This window comes from Falco punctatus (assembly GCF_963210335.1).
Source record: "Falco punctatus genome assembly, chromosome: 12".
NCBI lineage: Eukaryota > Metazoa > Chordata > Aves > Falconiformes > Falconidae > Falco > Falco punctatus.
In genome coordinates this window covers 33,631,325-33,653,648 of record NC_137592.1, presented here as the reverse complement: position 1 = coordinate 33,653,648, position 22,324 = coordinate 33,631,325, and the positions used below count along the sequence as shown (strand labels likewise).

At 47.9% G+C, this 22,324-nt stretch overlaps 1 long non-coding RNA gene across 1 annotated transcript; it reads right to left on the bottom strand.

Annotated features, from left to right (window-relative positions):
- Positions 1 to 1,196: 1,196 nt before the first annotated feature.
- Positions 1,197 to 20,606, bottom strand: LOC308072271. The gene is made up of 2 exons (XR_013931615.1): positions 17,647 to 20,606; positions 1,197 to 7,752 (listed from the first exon to the last, which is right to left on the bottom strand). It is a non-coding gene; the product is annotated as an uncharacterized lncRNA (long non-coding RNA).
- Positions 20,607 to 22,324: the final 1,718 nt, after the last annotated feature.

Here is a 22,324-nt window from a genome sequence, read left to right as displayed (position 1 = left end):
TCAGTCTATGGAGGTGCTGAGGTACCGCAGCTATGAAGTGGACAACCCATTTTTAGCCGGACAACCTCCTTGTATTAGGTGACTCTGGCAAAGCAGGATGACTTCTTTCTGCAGGGCATCTGCCCAAGGCATGGCTAGTTGTGCCTAGAGGTGGGGTCCTTAAATGGTGGGATGAAAGTACAACACCATGTGCTTAGTGCAGTTGCTTCCTCTGGATCCTGAGGTCCCCTGACATTCTCAGGCAGAAAGTCCACTGTGCGGCCCAAGCTATGTAGCCACTTGCTCCTGGGATACCAGCTTGGTGCCCACATCATCACACCCCACAACACGGCAGGAGTGTTCCTGGGTCCCCTGCTGCTTTCCCATAGCAGGACAGAACAGTAACATCCTTCAGGTCTTTAATCTCAGTCATGCATCATCACAGACGTGTCCTTGGAGGCTTGCTCCAACATAAGTCAGGCGACAGCTTGATCCCTTGCAAAATTATAGCTGAGTTAGATGATCATTTCCCCCCTTCACTTGACTGCGTTCATTGCTGCTTGGTACCTACGTAGGTCGCCTTCTCATTTGTCAGCTTGCAATTTCTTTGTCAGAATCCTCCTCCACCATTTCAAGGTCAAAAGTTTCCTAGTATCCTGGCAGCTTGTTGGGTCCAATAAGAGATTAATTGTTCAGCCGAAAGATGTCAGAATTACTGAAGCATAATTAACCCTTATAATTTCCAGTGACGGGCCAAATCTAACCAGCCTCAAATGAAATTCGTCCGCTTTATAAATCCTAGTTATGCTAACATTTGATATTATAAATGTGTGCAGTCTGACAGATGTATTTTTATTAGGCTGTGCACAATCTCCATTTGCATGGTAATGAAGCTTTCCGAAGGCATTCAGCAGGTGAGATGGGAGATGAACTCCTTCCATCAGCACCACTGCTGGCATCTCATGATCAGCGGCATTTGTCAGAAACAGAAAAAGCTTATTGAACTGACACCAGCTGCAGTGTCACTTACATCCTCACCATGAGAGCATTGGACTCGTCTAAGTGAGCCATACCTGAGCACAGAGGTAGGACCTGCTGCCACCAGTGACAGGACAAGCTGTTGCTGAATCTGTTTGTGGTTTAACCAGCCCAAAGACATTTTAGGATATACTAATTTATACTCACTCTTACCATAATATTGGAGAACTTTGCCATCCTCAGAGCTTTTATGTCCCGGCATGCTGAGTTTTCTGTAGGTGGTTCCAGGCCTTAATTTCTGAAAAATAAGAATTGTCCCAGTGGCACATATCAAAGTTAAACTCTTTGCAGGAGGGCCTCCAACCTCATGGAGAACACCTAGCATCATTTTGAAGTGGACAGTTATAGGGCAAAGACCAAACCAAAAACAATAAGCTTCTGCATTAACCTCCGCGTTCCAGGTGTGGTACTTTTTTTTTTTTCTAAAAAAAAAAAGGTCTCATTAAGACTCTCTATTTCAAATCTAAATTGGCTCCTCAGTTAATTGATGCAATCAGGGACACAGCGGAGGCACATTAAATGCTTAGCAATTGTAATGCAATAATTTCTGACAGTACTTCTGTAAGGGTGGCAAGAGTAAATCCTGCTTCCTGGGAAAGGTCCTGCACTCGGGGAGAGCCTGTCACTTCCATCGCAAGAGCTCCTGTCAGGCTGCATTAAAAATAAATCCGGGTTCAAGCTGCTAACGGCCACCGTTATTCATCCGTCTGCAGTCAGGGGCTGGGGAGTGCACTTTCCCTTTCTAGCTAGGTGCAAGGATAGACATGGGGGAGCCCCTCATCTCTCCTTCAGTTAACGTCACTTCCAGCCTCTGCCACCAAACTTCTTCCCAGCCTTCCCTGGAGCAGATGCTCCAGCACACATCTCCTAGAGCAGGACTCAGCTGTTCCGTCTCGGCACAAGCACATGTACCTATTGTATGTGATGTGACACCTGGGTCCCTGGCAGCATTATCCGCTGGTGAAGTAACATGGTGTTTCTCGTTATGGGACTAGATATTCCAGCGAGTTGTGGTTCTTCCCAATGTTTTATAACCTGGGCCGAATTTGCATGGCTAGCCACCTTCTTCAGAAAGTTGCCTTGCAGAAGGCTTCAGCAGAAATGGTGTAATGGCTTTGGATAAAAGCAATTTACTTTTTTTAAAGGCTCCTGCTTCTTCCTTTAGGGATTCAGCCTTACCCCCAGTGCTCTGGAGAAGACGCTCAATGTTTGGTAGACCCAGCCTTCATACTGGGAGCAGCAGCAGCTTCCTCCCTGTGAAAAGCCACCCGCATTTGTCAGGGGCTGGGAAAACAGCCTGTCAGTTGTACAGCCAGGGCAATTTAGGGCTGGAATTAAATCCAGGGGAGAGTAGACCCCTGCTAGGCACGTTTTGTGCCAGCGCTTCAGGCAGCTTACAAGGATTTCTGCATGGAGGAAACCCTCAGGCTGGGCTCTCCCTAGCTCAGGGTCTGAGGGGCAAAGCAGGGTGCTGGTCTCGCTCCCACCGAGCCCCTGGGTCAGCCAGAGCAGGCAGGAGCTGCCTGAACAGGATTGCCAGGTCAAGAGGCAGTCACGCCATCGCTGGGAGTGGTACTCTAATGCCACACATGCAGATGGGATGTGGGCTTTCCTTCTGAGAACACCCTATTAAAAATGTTCTTTTTTTCCCCTGAGTAATTTTATTTTAAACATGTAGTCACAATACAAATAATGATGTTCCAGCTATTTTTGTGCTGTGTGTAGCCCTCCTTCTTTGGTGTTTTGGGATGGTTCCTGCATCACCAGGAAGGTTATTTTCATGCTAAGCTACTTCGTAACATATCCAAAAATACTGAAGTGGCATTTACCTTGGGTAAAATGTTTCATCATTTCTGATTCTAGCATGTTTGTTCAGCACCCCAAACAAGCCAACCTAAAAGCTGGTCATCACAGTAATGAGAAGAGTGGATGGGAGACTAGGAATAATAATGTACCTGTTTAACTGAGCTCTGGTGGGCTTTAACCCCATTTGCCTAATGAGACAGGGTTTGCAAACTGCGTAGCACCTTTCATCTGCCTGTCTACTTTCTCATGACTAATACTGAAGCTGCTGCCCAATTTAAAGCTCATCAGACATAACTTGAGCTCCAGAAGATAATTAAATTCCTCCAACTTGTGTGAAAGTCGCTGGCTGGATAGAGAGATGCAAACTGAGCGCATACTGTGAGGGGGAATGGCGGTGCTCAGGAGGGTGGAAACCAGGCTGTGTTTCTTGCACTGCTGCATGGGATGGGGAGGAGATACAGCGGGCCTGGCCAAGGGGCTCTGCCAGGCTGGATGATGCCCCCAGCCTTCAGCTGTTTTCAGCTGGCGTATCCTAGGTCCGGTTCATCCTGTGCATTGTGACCCTCTGTGTAACCCTCTCTTCTCCTGTTCTCCCTTAAACACACATATAAACTTTCTCCATCACCGTGTTTCCTGGCCAAACAGTCCTAGCCTGCTCATCTGTGGTTTCCTAGCACAGAAACCACGGCAGACCCTGACCATCCCCACTGACATTTGTTCAAGTGTCTCCTAATAGACCCTCCAGCGAAGAGCAGACAGGAGTTGGGCACCACATCCAAGGTGTGGGCTAACAGTAACCCCCCCACCCACAGCCATAAGAATGTTCTCCCATACCTTCTTCAACCCTTCTCTAATGATTTCTAACAGCGGATTTGGTTTCCCAGCGCAGGTGGCGCTTACCCAGGCACCCCCTAATGCTATCTGCTGTCAGCTTTCCTGGCACGGATGCTGTTCACCAAACGTGGTGATTCCTGCTTCCGAGACGGTTCAGAAGACTTGTGCCCTGGCTGTTTGCTTCACGGCACAGGGTGGCTCGGCTGGGCTTGTGGCTCCCATGCATTCCCACTGTTTCATTACATTACCTTGTGAGTTAAATCTATGTAGTGCTGTGCTGAAATCCCTTTCCCCAGACAGTGATTGAATTTTGCTGATGTCATAAAAGGATTTGTTCCTCTGTTGTTTTCTGAAACATCAAGTAATCCCCATTAAATAGTGAGTAATTGATTTACCATGTTTGGGTTTTTTTTTTTTTTTTCCCTTAAGTAATTGATTTATTTAGTCATTGCAATTACAGTAAATCAGTTAACTAAAAATAATGCCAAATAATTAATTTACTTGGTATTTAAATATTAGAAATTGCCATGAATGACTGCAAATTACTCGCAGACAAGGCAAATTTTTTTATCACTTGCAGGAAATGGGATGATTAATTTTCAAATGTTACTTGTGTGTGCTGGTTTTGGTGGTTTGCCACTGCTGTTCCCCCTGCTGAGTGATCCACAGGGAAATCCAGTTACTGAGGCTGATGGCAAAGCACCGAGTCCCCTGGTGTTCCCTTTCCAACCTCTTCTCAGCCGCACAAGGCAGAGTTACATCCCTAAAAACTGTGAAGAGGGGTGAGAAAACCATATTGACCCTTAATGTAGGAGTCCGAACACCTTGCTAACAGGTTTCATCTCTCATCTGAGGATTCTCTGATGTTTAATAAGGCTTAACCTCACATTTCAGTTGTTTCACTGACAACTGCTCCTGCAATGCCTCCCCTACGTGGTCATCTCTCGGGGCGGGGGTGGGGGGGGCGAACAACAACCCTGTTTGAACATAACAGCTTTGACATGTCTCCCCTACTGTTAAATCTGGTGGAAACTAGCTGAAAGAGTAAAAAACTGATGGACAGAAGGGTAAGGGGCACGGTCACCACCAAGAAAAATCACAATATCCTTTCTTCTACAGGAAACCATGTGAAAAGATAGATTTCATTCCTTTCATTTACTAAGATGCTGAAGTATCTCTGTGCTGGAGAGGATGGGATTAATGGTGTGTGCTGCTCTGAAAGTGCCTCACTCCTAGCAACCTATCCTGAATTGCCACACCTGCACAGCTGAGATAAAAATTCATGTACTTGGCTGTCACGAAGCAAGCCTCAGCTGCTGTGGCAACAGGAAGAGTGGCATGCTGAGGTCAGACTTTGGGGTACTCTCTGCAGGCTGCTTCAAAGCCCAAAGGCATCAAGGATGATGCCCTGGCACAGGACACCGAGGCTTTTGGGGAAAAAACCATATTCCTACAACGTGATCGGTGCAAACTCTGTTATGCTGCTGCGTGACATGGGCTTGCTTGCTATGAGCTGGCTCAGCTTCCCCCTCTCCTTGGTCCCTGAAGCTAGAGGAACAAGAACAAACCCCCCAAAACAGCCTGATTCCCAGGAATATGTCTCACCAGGCAAGCAGGACCAGTGCTATGCACAGCCGGTGGGATCTCCTTCCCAAGGGAAGCCGGACCACCTCCAGTCTCTACTGCGACAGAAGCCCTTTCCTCTGGAAACTCATTGCTGACGATGGTAAAAATTTAGCCTAAATAAATTCAAAAGGGCAAAACAGAGAGCTGTCTGGGGAGTCCTTCTTTCCTTTCAGTCTTGTTTGGTTTTTGTTTATTTTGAAGCATTGTTAAAATATCCTGCAGAAAGATCAGCAGATCTAATCTGACACAGAGGCATGCTCTTCCCAAGAGAAACAGCAATGCCAGAGAAATAAAAATAATAAAAGAAAAAAAATGTCCTCAGACACCCTTCAGTGCCTTCATTTGGATTCAGCATGCTCTCGTTTGGAGCTGCACACTTGGAAATGTGGGGAACAAAACCTCCCCATGCGTACTGCGTGTCTCACATGGACTTCTTGTCAGAGTCCTCATGGGAGCAAAGCGAGCGCGGAGAGGGAAGGGCTTGGGCAAGTCCCAGCTAAGATCCACAAGCCTCTGCATGCCCAGCCCTGGCAAGCAGCCAGGAATTTGCTCAGCTATAGAGCAGGTGGTGATATGCTCCCTGAGAGATGGTACAGCCAGAGCTGGGACTGTAATCCAAGGCAGGAGTCCGCGTTTGAAAACATCCCCAGCTGTTCCTCTCACCAAGCTCTGAGTCACATTCCAGAGCGGGTTTGGAGCCTGCGAGGCAGATGTTTTTCATGTAAAACTGGGCAGGAAAATGTGCTCCAGGAACATAGCTCATGGCAGCAGAGGGGACCTTATTCTGTCCAGGGCATGAGGTCCTCATCTCCAACCGCTTCACACCACAGAACCAAAATCTTCTCTGTATCTCCTCTTCTTTTGTCAGGATTTTTTTTATTTTTTTAAACAAGTCAGTGGTTAAACATGAAAACAGAGGTTCAGAAACATGAGAAAACTCCATCCTTGGAAATATTCAAAACCTGATGAGATAGAGCTATGAGAAACCTGCCTCTCCTGTCCTGGCTTTGAGCAGGGGGAGCAGACCAAAGCCCTCCATAGGTCCCTTCCAGTCCAAATTGTTCAGTGCTTCTCTTGCTCGTGTTACATATTAAATCCATTCTGCCTGAAAAGGCCCAGTAGTCAGCCTGTCTTAATGATGCCGCTCAAAACTTCATCACACACAAGACCTGCAGGATTTCTCCCTCTTCATTTCATCCTCAGTGTGCTTATGTGGGTGTTGGAAATCCAGGCTCATTACTTCACTTCAGCACGTTTAATTAACTCTAATTGCACCATTCTCATATTCTCACCAGTCTCACTCGCCCCATAATTTGGCTTAATGCCTTCACTGGAAAGATGCTCAAGGCAGGACACCGTGTGTGCATGGAAAAACACTAGCAGAAACCCTGCCCAGGTCACTTGTTGCTCCCCATCTCCCCAGCCATCAAAAGCTAGGGGAAACCTGTTTTCTCCGTCTTCATAAAAGCTTAAAACAAGAATGGAAAGAGCGACTTCACAGTCAGCCCAAAAGTGCACCTGAGCCCTGGCACTGGGAAAACAGATGACTCGGGAAAAGTATAAAAATAGGGCGAATATGCAGCAATGCTTCCCACAGACCTCAGCCTCCAGAGCCAGAAGCGTCAGCTTTGTGCTTGACCACCCTCAGGGGACGTTCCGTCACTCCATTCATCCAACGCCGATTTGAACCCAAAGCCTCATCCCAGAAGTTTTGCTTTTACGCCAAGCCTCAGATTAGAGGAGAATTTCCAGAGCAACACAAATAACCGAAAGCCTTAACATTTACTCTTGCATTGCTGGCAATGCCTGCACCACAATTAAGAAGAGTATTCAGAATCCTCTCTGACCAGAATAGTCTTAATATTTCTGACAAACACCAAAGTGTTTCTCTAAGTGCAGTGAAATGCTGAAGCAACGAGGAACAGACATTTTGCTTTGCACAATCATTTTTTTTTTAAAGTTTTTGCATAAACAAGGGAAGGGAGCAGCCATGGAAAGATGTTTGGAGTGAATGTTTCATTTCAAAATACCAGGAGGGAAATTTTCTTCTTATATTACTTGTTTTGCTTCTGATATGACTAACTTGGCAGAACTAAGAGGAGCTTACCAAGTGTTGTGTCATTGACGAATTTACTTTTTACCCTGGGGAAAAAAAGTTCCAGCTGCAAACCTGTGGCAGAGCTTTACCCCAAGAAGCCCCGCTGGCTTCTGTTACCTTCGCTTTCTGCTCAGCTCACCCGTCTCTCTCTGCTTCATTTTATAAGCTGCAGGACACTCCTCCAAAAGCTTCCCAGACATTCTTCCACCTGTCTTCTCACCAGGCGGTCACAGATCAGCTGCTTCTTTACCTTCTCCTCAACATTCCCTGCTCCGGTGGGTCTCTTTCTCCACCGTTCTTGCCTTGTTCCTCTGCTCCTCCTTGGCTTGCCTTCAAGTCATTTTCCTTTCATCACCATGCAATCTTTAGTGCTGCAGGAGAGAAGAAAAGGAAATGTAAGGTGGAAAAAAAATGTCAATGAACTGTACAACTGTAAACATATTTGCCAGGCTAGACCAGGAATGAGTCGTTAATGAAAACGTGAGGTAAAATTGTAACAAATGCAGGGTATGTTGTGCTTTTTTTGCAGTTGAAAGTCTTCCTAGCTTGGAGCTAAGAATAATCACTTCATTATTTCTGAAAAGACCTGGCAGGAGTCCAGGCCTAGAATTTGATAAAGTGTTGAGAACTGAGGCAGGCATAAAAGAGTTATTTCTATCTCAATGAGTTTTGATGTTCTACTTAAAATCAGCAGATCTTCGGCTAGAGTTAATTGGTGTCAGAGAACTGTTTTCTTCTGGAGCATCTCAAAGAGTCACCAGCAGAGAAAGTGCCTTGCTCTGTTTCCATGTTTCCCTTCCTTCCCTTTGCTTCAAAAAAAAAAAAATCTTAAATATTAATAATATGAATACAGATGAGAAGCCTGGAGTTTACCACTCCTGAATTGCTGCAGGGACCCAGGTGAGAAGTTGTTACTGAGGTCCACAATGGCATGGCATTTAGGCACATGCTTCACCGGTGCCTGTGCCCGTTCGAGGATTGCCTCTTTTTTAGAGCCTGCAGGGTTCCTGTCGCTCCAGGCTGATGAGCCCAGGGAGGGCACAAGCAACAGCGATTTTAAATGCTTCCCTGTAGTGCCCACCTTGCTCAGAGATGCCTGGTGGGTGAGATGTTTTCCACAAGGCAGACAGAACGCCTGGGTTTTGCATGGTGGCTTATTACTATGGCAACCAGTACGCTTCCCTCTCTCCCCCTGCAGCACTGGTTTAAGAGGTAGGGGAGAAATGTCAGGAATTCAGTGTGTGTATCGCTTTCCCCACAGCTGTAGCGGCCATGCAGGCAAGCCTGAAAGTGAAGTTAAATGGAAATTCAATTAATCAATATGCCCCACAAAACCAAACGTCTGGGTGGCTTTGCTAATGAAGCATCTATGGTGCTGCCTAGTAGCTAGGGAATGAGAAGGGACTAGAAGGGGGTTCAGCTCCGCACGATGATGGCAAACAGCTGGGCTTTGACACAGAGCCCAGCATGTAAGGCATACAGAAACAGGGGACGTCTCGTAACAGCACCCATTCAACCGCAGGAGAAGCAGAAAGTTTGAAAGCGAGAGGATGAGATTGGAGAAAGTTACATTTGCCAGGCTGTGCAGGAGTTCAACTTGCCATTGAAGATAACATAAGCTTCTAAGGAAAATTACTTGCATTCATAGCTGCAAAAACAGTTTGATTGGTTTTTAAGAGAGAAAAGAGCTCTCTTCCTCATTTCCAGTTACTCTCTAACAATTGTCAGGCAAATCACACAGAAGGTAGAGAAATAGCTTCACTTTGGGCAATCACAGCTACACCAGCATTTTGCTTTTGCAAAGGATGCTTCAGCCTTATATGACTCATTTTCCTACAAAAGTAGCCAAAAATGAATGCTTTCTCACCACAGGGCTTTGCTTGCCTTTTCATCCTGTCCTTAGAGCGTTGATATTTGTTGGTCCATCAGCACCAGCACCTTCTGCACTTAGAGAAACACAACAGCCTGAGTACCCACATATTGTCCAGGGTTTGTTTTCTAGGGGCAGACAGTCCCTTCCCTCCCTACAAAACCCACACCATGATTGCCTCCCACAGATGTTCCTTGTGCCTATCTTGACACTACCTGTTCCTTGCACCACTTTCCTCCAGAGACCTCTCTGAGATCCAGATCTCAGGTGCCGGTGGTTTGTGAGGGCTCACATCAAGCTTCCCGTGAGAAGTTTTTCTCCTCATCACAGCCCTGACCATGAAACAAGCTTTTGGGTTTCATTTACAAGACCACTGCTGGGTTGTGGCAGACAAACCAGAGGAAAGCATTTCTGAACCAGTGGCATTGGCATGCATCACTGGGGTTCCTTCATCCCCCAGAAACAAACCAGGCTGGCTCTGCTGCCTGTCTCCACAGCACATGTCCATGTGTGACAGCTCACCCGGTGCACCTCGTGCATTTTCAAACTCTTGTTCACCAGCTTATTGCAGTGCCAGTTCAGGGCATGCAGAGGAGGTGAGCAGGATGCTGGTAAATACTTCCCAGCAGCTATGAGGCTTATAGAAATTTAGGAAATGTCTAGGTGTCTGTAATTCTTTCTGCATAGTACTGCTTACAGTGCAGTGCAGGGAGAAAGATGCTAGCTCTTGACATTCCACTAGCCCTTCTTCCCTGACCTGGTCAAAACCCACATGGGCTGTTATACCTCCACCACCCTCTGACAACACTATCCAGTAGCCACAATTAGTTTCAAGAGGAGCTAATTGTCCACAGAGATTTCATTCACTTAATGAAACATCACTTCTTCCCTGAACACTGGGAGAAGACAACCCTACCACAGGGATGGTGCAGCCAGGGGGAACAGTGGGACATTCAGAGGGCCAGATCCTGCTATCAAAACTGACCCTGGTTAGGAGCCATCACGGGTGACAAGCATGGTCAGCAGGGAAGGAAGGGACAACAGGATTAGCAGGGAAAGAACGCCAGCTAGCTCACTGAGACCCACCCGTGGTGACTTTGGAGCAGAGAACGTTTCGCTGCTGGAGAGGTTCCCAGTGTACATGATTGAAATTCTCTTCTCTCTACCCGCAATTAAACCTGACTTGTTTAACCCATTTTTGCAGTCTATATTGCATGAATGTAATTAAATTTCCCAGGTTTCTGGACAGGTGGTGAGGAGACAACCTGATAAAGACCCTGTGAAATGGGGACTGGGTGTTTGGCTGCTAATCCGTGAGTTGAATGAGCTCAGTAAAAAGTCCAGGCTGGTAAATCTGAACCAGTAAAATCCTTCAGCGTGAGCTGTCTGTACCAAAATGCTGCAGGCAGCACCTGGGACATGTTTGTGTAGTGTCTGGCATACAGAAGAGCTGTCCTTCAGGGCCAGACCAGTGGTCCATCCAGCCTGGTGCTGTCTCCAGCACTGAAAACAGGAGACCACGTGTGTCTGGCCTTCCTGGGGTCTATTGCTGGCACTTCTCCAGCATACCCAGGCACAGACCGGAACAAGCTTGGAGAAGAGTCCTGCCTGTTCCCTCCAGCATCCATTAACAGGCCTGCTGTCCATCCCTTTTCAAATCTGCTGGTACAATAAATTTCAATGTTCGCTACCTGCTGTGTAAAAAAGTATTAACTGTTTTAAGCTGATCTCCTGCTAGGTTTTCCCTCTCCCCTGCCCAGTTCTCATATTGGGAGATTTATTGAGCAATAACTCCTCCTTTGGTTTATGTGTTACTTTCACATTATCTCCTCCAAACTCATCCCTCTTGCAGTCTGGCTCCACTTCTAACCGTCTGTAAAGCCAGCACTGATGCTAATAAAGACATGGTCCCAAGACAGTAAAGCCCTTGTGCACCTCCTGTCTGTACACCTGCTGAGTCCCACTGGATCCCAGTGCTTAAACATCAACTTTTCAATGAAACAGCAGAGATTTCTGGCATAAGTCAGGAAGAGATGCTGCCCGCTTCCATTCTCATTCACCAGGACTTCTGAAACAGGGGCTGTGGCAGGAGGCGTACTTTGGAGGGGCAGCCTGGTTGCAGCATGTGTGGGTGCTGCTGGGTGTGTAATGGGAGTGGGAGCAGGAATGTGCCTCCTGCCTCCCCCTGGGATGCAGTCTCCTTCCCTGCATCCCGCAGAGCAGCTGCGCCCACGCCTCTTCACTCCGCTTGCTGCCAGCACTGGCTGAGGAGGCACAACAGGTTGCTAACTCAGGTGAGAAGAGAAAAGGTGAAAGAAATTTCAGTTTCAATGAAAACCACATACTTACATCCAAGACAGTAAGCAAATAATTCCAGACTTGAGCCCAGCAACACCTCACTGATGTGCCTGGGATGCAGGCTGTGAAAAGGGAGAGCAAAAAAGAGGGTTTCTCCCTCACAGCATCATGGCAGAGCTGCAGAGAGACTCTTTGACATGGAGAGGAATGGATATGCCCAACGCCTGGACTCCACATCCAGCTGCAGGAAGGCAAGGTGGTGCTGTGCTCCCCTGCCAGCCACCGGTGATGGTCATAGTGGCCACATCTGGCTTAAGCTGGGCTCTGGGGACACAGATAGCAACACAACAGCCAAGGGCCATAGACCTTGCTCAGCAGCTGAGAGCTAGCTGAGCATGTGCCACCCAAAATATGCCTGGTATGCAAATATGACTTGAAGTCCATCATGTCACTCCATAAGTCATGGACAGCCCCGAGCCCACTGAGCTCCCCTGCACAGCAGCGGGCTGCACACCAGGATGTCCCCTGGAGCAGGGATGCTTCTCAAGGTTGCTCCTCGAGGCTGAGAGAATCTTTATCTTGTCAGATACTTGGTAAGTGAGTTGGAAAGAAAAGCACTGAAACTTTGAAGTTTTAGCTAAGTGATATAAAAGATTGATAGCATGTGTATAAACCTTCAGACACCACCGAATAAGTCTGGATCCAGCTGCACCTAAACTCCGCTCTGAGAAGAGTTTAGAACACAAGGCGGCCCTTTCTGAACCTCATGACTCAACAGGAGTTTTGTCTGACCCTGTCCTCTGTGCAGTAAATAATCACGTGTACCTTGTAATCAAATCTTGTTAAATCACTGTCTCATTTACCACTGAACTTTGTTAACTCACTGCCTTATATCAATAAAACATATTGTTGCTTCTCTCTTGTGAGTGAAGTGCAGGACTCCATCCGTGACACGGGGAGACCCCAGCCCTTGGCAGATGCTGTCAGCATGACTGCACCAGCAGGCAGGGCACAGAGCAGGGACCCGAGGCAAGACCCAGCCTTGAAACGCAGGCAAGGTGGCTTGGACTTCCCTGCTCTGCTCGGATTGCTAACCAGCCGTGTTAGCCTGGCTCTGCACTCGTGCCTGGCTAATGCACATTGGCCTCAACAGAGCTTGGCAGCTTGGGAGAAAACAGCCAGGCTGTTGCTCCACTGGGGAGGCTCTACCTGCGCCATGTCCCTCCCAGCTCTTGCCACAGCTCACAACAGGCATTGGACTTCGGGCCATGGTTGCACAAAATCCTTGTCCATTCTTAAATTCAAGCCCACTGCAACCAGAGGACAAGTTTGGTCCTTTGCCTGCTCACCCTGTTTCATCCCATCTCATCAAAATTTGGGAGGGGGTAACTTGGGCAAGTTTTGCAGCGGATCGGTCTGTCTCCTCCTGGAGCATGTTGCACACCTCCTCCCCTCGCTGCACGCTCTGGCTGCTCCAGCAGAGACGCGATCTGCTCTGCATCACCAGTCTGCGTTGGCCTGGCACTGCCAGGTGACTGGGCATTACCTAGTCATTAAAATCCAACAGTGATGAGTGAGAGAACATCGTGCAGGCTCTGGGAGCTCGGCTTTTCAATTGCTGAAGTGTCACTGATTTAATTGCAATATTTTGTCACCTTCCCGGGGCTTGCACGCTTCTCAGAAAGAGGCAGCAGAGAAGGAGCGGTTTGTTTGTTAAACCCCCACACCCCCCTGCCCCAGATGTCCCAGATGAGAACTGTGCTTTTGGAAAAGAGAGAGACTAATTCAGGTCAGATGTGAAGAGCTGTGAATTTGGCCATGCTGGACCACATGCATCCACATCTGGCAGGTGTCAGCATGTCAGAACTGGCAGGACAACCCTGGTATCTATCCATCTGTCTGTATGGCTCACCACACTTGAAATACCGCTTAGAAATAAAGCAAAACCAAAATTCTCATGCTCAACAGCTGCATGCTCTGACAATTGCAGAAAAGGAAGGGAGAGGTGAAGCAGCCTGCCTTCATGTAGTCACTCTGCCTGTCTGCATGGCTGTCAGCATCTTCACCCCCCCCTCTGGCTTTTGAGGCCTCAGGGCACAGAGGCTGGGGTGCCAAGCTGGGCATCACACGCTTCCCCCACGCTCCCGGTGTGCCAGATCGAGGCTATTGCAAGCACACCATACACACTGTAGCGGTGACACAGAAAGGATTTACAGCCCGGTCCCTGTACACCACCAGAACAAGAGAAGCCCTGACCCTCAGCATCCCACACCCCAATAAGCACAAACTGATTTGTCTCAGGTCAGTTCAGGGGAACAGTGAAACTGCACCTGCAGGTGTAAAGTCACAGATAAATGGGCAAGGGAAGGTGGGGGAGGAAAGGGAAGGCCTCAGCATTGGAAAAGAACTCCTGCCCTGCTTTTTGTCCTTAACACATGGTCTGTCTCACAGAAAATAGCGTCTCATTGACAGGCAAAAGCTGCAGCCTGGAAGATGTAATGTCCTGAGAGGCCCCAAACCTGCACTTGCTAAATGCACCCTGACTTTATTCAGGGCGACCTGCTACTGATCGGCCAGAGTCTGGCTATCCTAAGTCCCACTGATGCCTACAACATGGTAGGGGAACGTGCCAGACAGAGAGGACTGAGATGCTTCCAGACAATAAAGGAGCTACCATGGTGCTTCGGATCTCTGTTATCTGTTAATCAGAGCAAGATGGTCGTTGCTATCTTCTGTGCATAATGTAAATTCCCAACACACTTTAATTCACCCAGAATTATCCATGGCTTAGGATTATTATTGAAAAAATTCAAGGTTCTTATCTATATATGTACCTTCCTTGGATATTCATATGAGATTTTTAGCTGTTACTAAAAAAAAAATAATCAGTGCAAACCACTTAATGAAACTTCAGTTTCTGAAAAGCAAAAGAGAGCATTTCCAGGGTTCACACTATGTTTCCTTGTTCATTATATACTTATTAGCGGGCTTTAGGTCTTGGGTAACACATAGAGGAAGAAGAGCCAGACATTGCTCATTATTTGCTTTATGCTGCTTTGCGAAGACCTGTGCAGAGAGTATGCCAGTTGCTCCTACAGCTCTGCCTCTCATCCGCCTGTGGAGCAGCCCCACAGCTCCAGGCTGCTCCAGCTGCCAGTGGTCCTGAGAGGGGGGGAAGGCTGTAACCACCCCAGGGCTTCCCCCAGAGCACCTCAAGACGAGAGTGGCAGGAGTTTCCTGCTGCATGTGCGGCAATTCCCATGGCACAGCAATTTCTTTCTACCAAGCTCTAAGAGAAAAACATGCGGAGGTGAATGAGCCGTGGTCATCTGCCTGGGTGTCCAGGGAACCTGAAGTGGCTGTGGGTGCATAAACAGGCACAGAGCTAAACTGTGCATGAAACTAAAAAGCATCCCATTTCACATGGAGAGCTTGTTCTCCTTGGGGCAATTAACCTTTTGACCTCCTTGGAAGATATTACTGACTCCAGAAGGGAGAGCAGAACTCAAACCGGGTAGCAGTTGTGCCTACGAAGCAGGGTTACAAGCACCAAAGGAGATTGTCGCCATGCCTGGTTTAGTCTGGATGTGAGCTTTTTATTGGAAAAGTCCTCCTTCAGGAGGGGACACCTGTGCCCTCTCAGGTAAGTTGTCTTGTCGAAAAAGGACTGAGTACCCACTTGCAGGTATGATACCCAACAGTGGTATGAATGGTCTCTGTGTTATATATATTAAAAAAAAAAAAAATCTGGGTGGCTCATTTACTGCAAAAGCAAAGGGAGAAACCCTTGCTGCTGCACTGTCACCTCAGGGGCCATCTGGCAGAAGGGTTATAGGTCCCTTGGAGCCCACAAATGTAAAAACATTGTAAAAACCCAGCCTAGTTACACCTACAGCAGCATCAACCCAGTCCAGCCCATCCCTCCCTCCGTCAGCATGGCTGAGCTCAGAAATACACCCAAGTGATATGTAGCAGCCAGCCCACGGGTGACAGAGACCATCCCTGCAGGACATCAGCTCAGCCTGATGGAGCTCCGGGGGGCTGAGGCCGAAGGGTGGATGGAGCTCGGGGTGGGACAGCTGGCAAGGTGTTGTACCCTTGCTCCAACCCTCCCTGGCTCGACAGCCAACACGCTGGCGTGGGTGCCCGGGCGGCAGGGGCATATGTACGGCCGGTGTCCTGGTTCCGTCCCCACTCACAGCCAAAGCTCTTCAGGTAAGAGCAGCACTCTGCAAAGCCCCATTTCTCTGCTGCCTGCCCCAGTCTCTGCTGTCCCTCTGATTCACTGGCTCAGACCTTTTTCCACCCCTGTCCACTCATGACAGATATCACTGTGCTTTGATCTTCAGCCATAGACAGGCAAGAGGAGGAACGTGTTTCAGGGACTAGTGTTTGGGAAATCCTTCCTTACCTCAGCCCATGCCAGACTGGACATTATAACAGGGAGTGTTAAGATCTTTGCCAAGGCGCCTGTAGAAGGTTTCACTGTTAGAGAGCATTTGCTCTCTAGCAAGACGGCACTTGTAGACCAGTTAAGCATAAATCATATCTTCATATGTTCAAAACCCTCACTGAGCATCCATGCGCTCTGCAATGGACAAGAGACCTCTGTTCTCTTCATGCCAACCAATCTGTGACAAATCTGTGCTGGGGGCAGAGCTGGTTATACGGCATTTTCCACCTCAAAACCCAGAAGGCAAATAAGAGGAGCCCCTGATTTTTACAAAGGTCTTCTACAAAAGAATGAGCTTTGTTGTGCCCATCTTACAAATGTGGGGCATTGTCTCCTGCTCCTCGAACTCACAAGCTTGGCAGCGCTATGGTAAAAGAAAGTACATTTTAAAAATTCAACGGTATGAGCTCTTTCCAGCATCTGTCACTCATTCGTTCCCTGGGGAGCCAGGAAACTGAGATGAATGCCTCTGCTGGAGCCATCCCGCCTGGGTTAGTGAAGCGGGACTTTTCCCCTGCGTGCTGATTGACTTCGATTCGCCCTGGCTCTGTTTCAATGAGCCTTGTCCAAAGACAGCTGCCAGCCATGCTCCAGGAGGAAGGAGCGGTAATTAACTGATGATTTGGGAACAGTCCTGCAGTGAAGGTACAGAGAATGAGCCAAGGGCAAGGAGACACGGGGCTTTCAGGTATGCATATTTGTGTCTGTGTGTTTTGGCAAGCAAAGCTCTAACAGTGGCTACCGTGAGGGCTTTGCCTAAGAGAAAGCCAACAGCAGTAACAACCTCTAGGAAGCACCTGTCCGACAATCTGTCTTCAGAGAAAAGTTTCTTCCAGACCTAAGTCCAGTCCTGGACTTCTCAAAACTCAGGCTCCTTATCTGCCTAGAGTCTTGACCCTTAAATATGTCAAAATCACAGTAGGAGCTACAAAAATACGTGGTTGCATTCAGATCATATAGCAATGAACTGGCTTGGCTGTGCTTTTTAAAGAGGAAAAAAAAGGATTACTTAATTTACTATCTGCTGTCTCCTGCTTTTGCTCTCTGCCTGTTGTTCCCATGCTCCGTGGGCCAGGATAGGGGCCAGAGCTGATCCCCCACCTCCACCCTGCTGGAAGCTTTCAAACCCCAAATCGCGTCTGCCTCAGAAATAAGAGCTTCCCATGTTCAGTTTTTTCCTTTTTCGTTGTGGATGTCTGACTTGCAACCAAAGGCGTACGTCTACCTCTGCACAACAGGTACCAGGCTATATGCCTTCAAGCCATGCATGCAGCCAGATTTGAGAAGGCAGAAAGAATTTGACCTTCTAAGCACTAGGCTGTGCAAACTGGAGCTGAAGGCAGTAACTGACAATTGATGGTCCTCTCGTGAAGGTCAAAACTGAACGCAGTACACCACGTGGGTCAGAGGATGCAATGAAAGCCTTGAGACCTGAGGGGCTGCTGAAGCCCTGGAAGGCACTCTGGTGGGCAGCACTTCTTCACCCAAGTGCCACCATCGGAGGGACAGGGGAAGCAGTAGCAATTGGGCTATGCTCAGGAACGGGGGGCAAAGCCCCACTCTGGAAAGGACATCAAGGGAAGATCAGTGCCCTCCCACCCCCTTCCAACAGCCCCCTTAGTGACACGGATCCTCACCGCTCACCTCAAGGCTGCCGCGGGCAGTGCCGGGTATCACACGGGGGTCCTGGCCGGAGCCACAGCGCGTCCAGGGAAGCGCCGAGGGCGAGGGCTGAACTCAATGTAACGGGCCACCGGGCAGAGCTCTGCAAAGTGTCCCCACCAAGACTGCATGCACTCACCTGGAAATGCTGATGGAAAAAACAACGGGTGAGAAAAGTGCTGTTAGAGCCACATCAGGGTTGTAGAGAAGATAAAAAAAATCCAATACCTCAGTGCTCCTGATGCGAACAGGCGCACTGCTGCAGACCTTGCAGGCCGGCTCCTTGTCGCTTCAGCACCACAGTGCTCAAAACAGCACACCAATGCCCCAGCAGCCAACTTACAGAGCAGGAGTGAATATCCCAACCAAACCCAAAGCCTATCCAACTGGCACTCTACCTTCTCCACCACAACAGCATTTCTAAGCTTCATTTCTAAACCTCTTAACCCACTGCAGTTTGGCATTTAATTATCTCCGTTTGAAAAACAACCTCCCAAACCTCCAGCTGATTAAGAACACTAATTCAGAAAGATCCTTGCCTGACCACAGCATTGTTATTCCTTGAAGTCCTGACATTTGTTTTCTTGTTCTTCTGCTCTAGAAGCCCTCCAGTGATCTACAGGACATTTTCCCCCAGCACTCTCTGTAACAAATCCCAGGAGACAGGTAAATATTATCTTACATGATCTTGTTTGGCACCAGTTCTGATACTCGAGGTCTCTCTTCAGCATTTACAAGCTGTTTTTTTATATTACTCTTGCTCTTAAGTCCTTCTCTGCTGTGCTTCAACTGCAAAAACAAGAAGCGCTTTCTTGCCAGGTCTTGGCAATGCAGAATTGAAAGGAACCAAATAAAACTGGCTGCACAACTTTTACAAGGCACAGATGCATTTCCAGAGAGGATTTTGACGTGGGAGCCATCTGTATAATCTGGCATACAGAATCACAGAATCATTTAGGTCGGAAGAGACGGAAGAGACCTTTAAGATCATCGAGCCCAACCGTTAACCCAGCACTGCCAAGCCCAGCACTAAGCCATGTCCCTGAGCACCACATCTACACGTCTTTTAAATCCCTCCAGGGATGGTGACGCAACCACCTCCCTGGGCAGCCTGTTCCAGGCCTTGACAACAGTTTTGGTGAAGAATTTTTTCCTAATATCCAATCTAAACCTCCCCTGGCACAACTTGAGTCCGCTCCCTCTTGTCCTATCGCTTGTTACTTTGGGAGGGGAGACTGACCCCACCTCGCTACAGCCTCCTTTCAGGTGACAGGACCATATATCAAAACAAGGTCTGTGGCTTTTCTGAAAGCCAGGGGAGACCTTGGGAGATTTACACAGCCGGCTCCTGTAACAGGTGTTGGACCTGGCCATCAGACTGTGCGGTGCAGTGCCGCTCCAGCACCCCACGCCAGGCGCAGCTTCCCACCACTGATAGGGACTCTCACCAGCTCTGCCAACACCTGACAGTGCAGATCCAGGTTCCTGCAGCTAGTCACAGCATCAACCGCAAGTGAGCCAGCAATGCCTCCGTCTGCTCCCACCGAACCCATGGAAAAAAAATCTTACTGCCAGTCACTGCAGGGTGGCCTGTCCTCAGGGGCACCCCAAATCAGACCCCTGATGCCCAGCTCAGAGATTTGTCCCCAGTGGTGCCAACACTTTAGCAGCATTTCAAACCTAAAACTTATGCAACAGAAAACAGAATTGGGAAAAAACCCAGGGGGTTTTGAGTCTAAACATTTCAGATGTCTCCCTTGAATTTTTTTCCAAGCTCCTTTGATTCTCCTCTAGCTTTTATTTCAATGTATCATGCTCGTGGCACAGAATATTCTCTGGTGTGGGTGAAATGTTTAACTTTGCCCAAAATACTTTAATTTATATGTGGGTACTTTTCAGTTTGCTGAATGTATTGGAGAAATTCAGGTTCATCTTGAAACTCTCTCACCCCACATCCATACTTAGTTCCAGCAAAATTAATATCAATAAATAATGACCACACTAGATTTTGCCCTTAAAGGTTGAGAAGACCCTCTTCCAAATTATTTCTTAGGTGCTTAATTTATGCTTGAATAAAAAAGTTTAATGCAACCTGGAAGTTTGAACAAAGTGGAAATGAAGACATCTCCAACAGGATCCAAGATCCCCCACAGCTGAGACCCCGTGGTGTCTCCAGCATTTGTCTGGGACAGCCAGGGTCTCTCCAGCAGCCAGCTCCACCAGTTGTCTCTCTGCCAGGGGCATGCACACATGCCGGGCTCCCAAGCCACTTACCCTACTCAACACCTCGCCTCCCTCTTCAACGTCCAGACACCCCACACTTAGAGATGGACATTTTATCCTGGAGGTAGCAAAAGTTCTATGCCATGAAGGCTTCAAGGCCTTCTTGGGTTGTGCTACCTAATTTGTTCCACGCAAGCCATCTAGGTGTACCAAACGGGCACCCATTTTGCACACGTCACAATTAATTGCAAGGGAGAAAGCCATGTAAATCATTACAGTCCCCCCAGTACAAGATTTAAGAGAAGTTCCATGTCTTGGCAAAGCATCCATCAGATAACTGCACCTGCCAAGATAGCGGAAAGGAGAAAAATGCAAACAAAATCTGCAATGAATTTCAGTGCATGAATTCTTAAGGTCCCACCCCTCCCCAAGAAAGCCGATGTGCAGCCTTAGGTTTCCTAAGCAGTTTTTATTCCATTCCAGCCAGGGGCCACATTCTATCTCTTCTCCCCATGCTAGCCACTTTTCTTGATAAAAATCAGTGCTAAAAATAAAATGGGAGATTATTAGATACTTCTACACACCTAAAAATCACTACATCTCAGAGGAACCCATGGCAGCATTTTGCTCCCTTCATTTGTTCTGACCTCCACTGAACACTTAATTCACGAGTTTACACGGCATGGGGTGACCAGAAGCCAATGTCATTTTTACGCATTGCACTTTCAGGAGAGAAGAAAATGCTTATTCGAATGCAGTCTCACAACACTGTTTTACAAAACCATCTGGACACCAATTAAATTACATTGTGAGTCCAAGATGTATCATCTTCTTTTAGCTGGGGACGAGCAGAACAATGCCAGGATAAGGCATTGTGCAAGCACACAGCTTCTGGTTACAACCTGAGGTTTCCTTAGGAAAAAATTCCACTTGGCCTTTCATTAGCTGTATTTTCAGCTTTTGCTGGAAATCCTCGAATCGTTCTTTCTCCTGTCTAATACTGACGACTCTTTTTAAAACATGATTGATGGCCCATTGTCAATAGCTATCATGCTCCTGCCGGAGAAGTGGGAGACGTTAAATAATTTGGTTTTCAATACTTCAATCGATGTTGCTAAATTTGAAAAACAGGCACTAGGAGGAATGGGGACAAGGCAGAAACTTTTTTGGGGGAAAAAAATGAAGGCCTTGTTCACTGAGTTTTAATCCAATCAGAGGTGCAGTGGTATCAATAGATTTGTACTCCAAACATTGCTCCGCTACCTGCTTGAGTGTGGCACATAATCACACAGAGAACACATAGCTTATTAAATCTGATACCTTTTCCACAGGAGTTTTAGGCATGTTCAGGCCTCTAGATCACTTCTGCTGTTCCTGAGTCCACCTGGAACTGCTGGGAGTAGAGCAGACACAGACATCTCACCCAGAACATCAGCCCGTGGACACATGAGATGAAGCAAGACCTGCCTTTGCCCACCCGTGTCTGTCACTAGCTGGTGGGTGTCAAACTCCCCGATCCAGCCCCAGGAGCCCTCAGATCAGAGGAACCCCCTCGTACCGTGTACCAAACCACAGACCAGGAAGGGGAAAGGCAGGAGCCGGAGCTGGCTGAGTCCAGCCCCAGCTCTCACAGCTTGCTGCGGTCAGTCGGGTGGGGATGCAAAGCTAACTGCAGTCCTTCCACAAGATTCACCCCAGGGCTGGTTCACTCCTGGCACAGAGCTGTGCTTCTTCAGCTGGGGGACAATGGGAACAGACTTAACACTGCAATCCTTTTCCCTGTCCATCAGCATAATTTTACTTTCCAGCTGGTACGTGCTGAGTCCTGTGCTGCAGGGCCAAGTCCAGGAGTTGAACAGACTACTGATAGGTGTTTTAAAATCAGTGGAGGTATGAAATTAACTTTAACAGATGGAGAAAGACCAAAAAAAAAGTTATCATGTCTTTCTCAGCTGGATTTAATAGTCTCTTAGCAGCTGACATTGTCTTTCTTGGAAGTAATTACACGCTGTAATCAAGCCACCAATTTATCTCCCTGTGCACCAGTCCTCAAGTACCATGGCTCCACAGCTCTCTCCTGCTCATCCTCCCCAACACTGAAGACCCTGCCCGCAACGGAGGGCATGACACCACACCTGGAGCAAGCTACAGCTGAGCACAAAGGACCAAAAAGGCCATCTCCCTCTCTCAAAATCCCCCTGTTGGGAGAACCTCTTTCTCTGAGACAGTCACTTTCATCACTGGTGGAGAGCCAACCAGTATAGTCCCTGCAGCCACGGTGTAATCTTTCTGTGGAAATCAGCTGCATTGAGGACCCCATGCTAATTCACTCTGACACAGTCATCCAACTCATGCTTCTGCATTTAGTCACTCAGTGTTGCTGCCACCCCCAAACTTGCTGCACTTGGTTCCTTTCCGCAGAGCCAATGCAACTTGG